Here is a 5,533-nt window from a genome sequence, read left to right on the forward strand (position 1 = left end):
AAGAGGATCAAGACATAATTTTGATGAAGTACTTTGGTACTCGAAATGTGCTTGATGCCTGTATATGAAGCTTCTTAAAGCAAATTTTAATAATTTGAGAAGAGATACTGGCCGCATAATGTTAGTAAAAATATGGAGTATGATTTGAAACTTATGAGAGAAGATCTAGTATCTTGGCTATTGGAGAAACAAAAAGTAGTTGTAAAGAAGATTTGACAACAAGGATTGTCTCTAAATGACATTCATCTAGGAGTTGAATAGCATTACTCATTCTTCTTATGATTCACTTAATTTGGAATGGAATACAAACATTTCTTTTCTTACTCTTGTTTCTAGTTGTTGTTAGTATATAGTGAAATTGTATTAAAATAAAAAAATTATATTAATAAATAGAGAATTGTATTAATTGTGTGAAATTGCATTTAAAAGCAATGAATGACTATACTACATAGTGAATCTTCTTTATATAGTCCAAAATTTTGTCTATATATATATATATATATAATTTTCATTCTATGTTTCATTATATAGTGGATGTTTTTTCCATATGGTGAATCTCTATGGGCCAATTCTCTACGTAGAGAAATTTTGTGTCTATATAGTGAGATTGTATCTATATAGTAAAATTCTAATAAGAACTCTCTATATAGTGATTGTTTTCCCCATATAGTGAAATATTTTCTAGGTAAACTATATATATAAACACTCTCACTTTCTCTAGTATGGACTTTTAGATATGTGTACTTCTATCTCCTAAATCCTTTTAATCTACCAAATCCTTTTTTGTTCTTATAGAGATTGGTCAAAAGGTCCTTGTGGGCCCGCCTATAGATATATATATATATGTCCACATGGTCGTATGATGCTCTCAACTTTTCCCACACCTCTTGCGTTGTGTTGCAGAGAGTGTACCAGTTGCGTGTTATGGACATACCCGCGCGCCCCTATTGACGTGGAAATTTTACATATAGGATTAATATTTTGAGAGTCCCAACTCATATGCAATCTCTCATCTACTGCACACCAATGTGATGTTGAGATCGCAGCTGGCCGGTGTGAGGATGAACATGGAGAGGTGGTGCGATCCCACGCTCCCCTTCAGACACCCTTGATAGCAGTTGGGTAGATCGCTTTGCTGCAGCATTTGTCAAGCAAACAATCGATATATTGTTAGCAGATCTTGATTCATCTCCATCAGTGTTTTTCCATTACGTTGTTGTTTAGCAGGGTTAACTTATGATGATGGATTCCGTCCATGATTCCATGCACACGGTAGGGATGATCTAATATTGGTTGAGTCTACATTCACACATCCGTATCATTCCATGCGATGTAATGCGGAGATGGGATAGTAGTTTCATCTTTTACCTACCACAGATCTCGAACTTGCACTACCTGAGTGCTTGACATCCCCAAGTCTTGCCAGTTTGCAGTGATATTAGCTTCCAAATCGCCTCGATTCCATAGCACTGCAATTGTTCTCCCCCCCGACAATGGCCCCGCCCACACCTGCGCGAAAACCCATCGTCTCAGGACTCCCATTGATACTTTAGTTTCCATCAAGAGCTCCTCAATGTGTACCTCCAAATCTCCCGCCGTTAATGCCACCTTCGTCCCTTGAGTTCCGAGTGAATCTACTTGGAGCATACAACCCATCAGAGTCCAGACTATGAAATGAACTAAATCGCCCTTAGCAGATCATGCGGACGAGTATAGCAATAAGAGACTTTGGGATGACTGTCACCTTGATTTACGCTGATCACATCTGCGTTGCTTAGAATGTCAAGAGTGTCCTTTGTCATGTTACGGACATCGCAACCGATGAGGAGAGGAGCCTAAAAAGATTAAAAGGAATTTCGAGTCACTTCATATGCACAAAAATCCCATGAACATCACCTAAAGTTAACGTTATTGCAATAACCTTCATGAGTGCCCATATGCTAAAGTGCGAGCGGTACTCCTCCTCGGTCATTCCTCCGTTGCCAACCTCTAACATATCTGGGTCTGCAGCAATTGCTCAAGTGAGAAAATCTATTAGATCGGAATCATCATAGCATTATTAGAGTACCAGTGATCGTCACAATCTCTATAATTAATTCAACTCTCGACAAGGCAAGCTGGTCCTGGTCTTGATCTCCATTACGTACCGTTCCATCCACCTGGTCCAGCATACTGAGCCCATTCATCGTTCAGATCTGCGTGCGAAGTCATGCTGCAATTGATTACAATTATATCGATTTCAATTAGATCCTGGGTGGGAACGTTGAGATAGAATATAGGTCTAGGATGGAGTACGTGCAAATCCATACTATTAATGGAATTGCTCACTGAATTTGATCAAGATTCCGTGCACCTCTGCCAATTGTCTTGGATATCTCTTGTTGTACGCCAACTATTTCCAATCGATGCAGCCCATGTCACTGGATTGTCCTGGCCCCTGAAACATCGGTGCATCATATGAGAGTGGTGTGTTGAGACAAAACATCTGCCTTGGCTTTATCGAAGCTACTATCAGCTGCCATCTCACCATTCACACAGTGAAAGAAAGACCGCCCGTGTAGTGTTGAGGAGTGCATTGCGCATGATGGTATACCTGACCAGTGAAAGCCAGTAGGGTCAGCTGTCTTCAATTCTATATTCTGTGTAATCGTTGGAAACAAAGACAAGGAAATTTAAAGCTTCCGACTTAGACCAACGAACCTTGCCTGGGGTGAAGTACCGTCATTATTGCAATTGTCATACTTTAGGTAATCGATGCCCTGGATTGGATATGAACCATAGGCAGTCAAATTAGGAAGCAAGGAACGTTCAACAGATTTAATATGTTGAGAACATTTGGTTCAAAAGATTTCACATATTCAGAACATTTGGGTTTGCGTAGCGTTTTGCATTCTTGCAATTGGACTGAGATTGTAAGTTCAACAAAGTTTCGAAGTCAGTAATCGATGTCACAAATACCCAAGAAGAAAATGTATCAGCATCTTGTTGTTCGTGACCGAGAGAACCCGGTCTCCCTTCGCAAGTTCGATACCTTCAGCACAGAAATAAGCCACGGGAAAGATTACAGCGAGTGTAGGGTCCTTCGGGAAAAGGTGTACGTAGGTCTTGGGCAAACAACTTTGTTCCATTCTATAAGGCAAAAATATAAGGATTACATACACGTACCCCGCATCGGAGTAAATTCCAAGTTTGAGGCCCAAACCGTGGACGTAATCTGCGAGGGCTTTGATGCCGGAGGGAAACGTAGAGGGGTCTGGAACCAGGTTGCCCTGTTTAGAATTGGATCGATTCATCAAAATTAATATCCTGATCGTCACGGTTTAGATCCGCCCAGCAATCATCTATTGGCAAAATGTGGGATTAGAACTAGAAACATATAATTAGCGTCGAATTTAGCTCTTGCTGACACCTCTAGAAAGCTCTGATTATATCGAAAGGCAAAAGAAGTCGCACAGTACCTATGTTCACGAAGTGGTATCCCAGCTTGGCCAGGCCAGATGAAGAAATTGCAACAGCTGCATAGATTGCATAGCCACGTGCCGCGCAACTCAGTCGCGCCATCAAAAGCAGAAAACAGAGAGCTGGCGAGTCTCAGAAAAGTACCTGTGTCACGAATTAATTGCTCGTCGATACCGCATCCAAATTTGTTCCAGCTATTCCATCTGCGAGAGGTAGCGTATTATATAGGAGATTCCATGGAAGGCGTGTATACTGTCAATTTCGTGGCTGCCGATAAAGAAGAAAGCGTCTGAAAGAAACGATGCCAGGATCGACTAGAAACATGCTTATGCTTACCCCATCTGAGGCGTGATCCCTAGGCCATTGTTCAACAAGCTACGGCCGGGGGCTGGTGCTTGATGGGATGCGAAGGAGCTGGTAGGAGCATTTAAGAGAATGAACAGAAAGAGAGGCTGAAAGATTAATGGCATGGCGAGGCGGATGGAGGAGTGTGTTGGGTGAGGCTACTGGTTTGGCATGCATGCGTGATAACGAGAGTGGAACTGATGACCAAAGGAGTGAAAGCGAGAAACTAGCATTAGAATGATACACAAACTAATTTATCGTCATCATTGACGAAAACGTAGATCAGCTTCAAGGCTACGGCTTCGTATCAGTGATTATACAAGTACGCGATATCCGCTATCAACCAGACACCTTGTTATATCTTCCATGTGTAGTTTGTGTGTGAACATCCCAACCAAAATCAACACGCAGATTCATGCATATTATAGGAAACATCGACAGAGAATTGTATTGTAATTCATTGCCGACCGCGTAGCTGAACAAAGCTTTGCGTGTTGAGGTCTCATTATATATGCCCTTGACAGAAGACCACCTCGCCCATTAATCCAAGTCATCTCTCTTGGAAGCATCCCAAAGCCGAAGACTCGCTTGTTGGAACTTTCCGAGCTGATTTAGCATGTAAACAAGATCACGACAGCTTCATTTTTTGTAAGAGGACATGATCGAAGGTTAATCTTTGTTTAAAGACTGATTATAATCGAGACGCATCGAAAGTGAAATTATTCGTTTGACCAATCTTGGCATTCAACACATAGCACTTTACACTCTGCACATAGTACTTTGCATTCAACACATAGCGCTTTACACTCTGCACATAGTACTTTGCATTTAGCACATCATGAGCACACATTTATGTTGGGAGAGTTTTACCACTTCCTCTCCAAAATTATAAGAACAAGGAATGTGCCCTTCTTTGGGTTCATTTCAATTTGCATTTGCAACAAAGCACTTTTGATTATCCACATAGTACCTCGGGGGGTGATCACTCATCATATGTAACCCTATCACGTGAGTTCAACAAAAGGATATTTTTTATTTCTAAAATTTATAGAAATAAATATACATAAGGGACTATTTAAAATAGTTTTGGAAAAAATTTACAGATTTGTATAGAAAAGGGGTACATTTTATTAATGAAAAATTTACACAAATAAGGGATTTTAGAAATATACCTTGAACGCACGTGGTATAGAGGGTTTATACATAGTGACCCCCCCGAGCTTACTCTTCCTTGTTGAAATGAGAGAAACAATGAGAGGAGGAGAGTATATATAAGAAAAACTAGGGTTTTAAGTGCTTCTCTCTCATTGGTCGTTCTATATCATTATCTCCTCTCCCATTGGCCTCTCCATCACATTGTCTTCTCTCCCTCTCCCACCCACTCCCATCGTCCCACCTTCACCTCTCACTCCCACCTCTCACTCTCACTCCTACTCCCTCTCCCTGCCCCCCCATTCCCACTCCCTTTCCCACTCCCACTCCCATTCTCCTACCCCCACCTCCCCCATTCCCACTCCCACTCCCACTCCCACCCCCATCCTCCCACCCCACCCCACCCACTCCCATCCTCCCACCCCCACCTCCCCCATTCCCACTCCCTCTCTCACTCCCACGGGCCCCATTCTCCCACCCCCACCTCCCTCATTCCCACTCCCTCTCCCACTCCCATCCTCCCACCCTTACCCCACCCCCACCCCCACCCTTCCCACTCCCTCTCCACTCCTGCTCC

The 5,533-nt window shown here is 42.3% G+C and overlaps 1 pseudogene; it reads right to left on the reverse strand.

The window, feature by feature from the left end:
- Positions 1–1,009: 1,009 nt before the first annotated feature.
- Positions 1,010–3,929, reverse strand: LOC147883317 (alpha-galactosidase-like; annotated as a pseudogene).
- Positions 3,930–5,533: the final 1,604 nt, after the last annotated feature.

This window comes from Dipteris shenzhenensis, chromosome 28 (genome assembly GCF_047967505.1).
Source record: "Dipteris shenzhenensis isolate YYH24624 ecotype China chromosome 28, Dip_SZ_1.0, whole genome shotgun sequence".
Taxonomy (NCBI): domain Eukaryota; kingdom Viridiplantae; phylum Streptophyta; class Polypodiopsida; order Gleicheniales; family Dipteridaceae; genus Dipteris; species Dipteris shenzhenensis.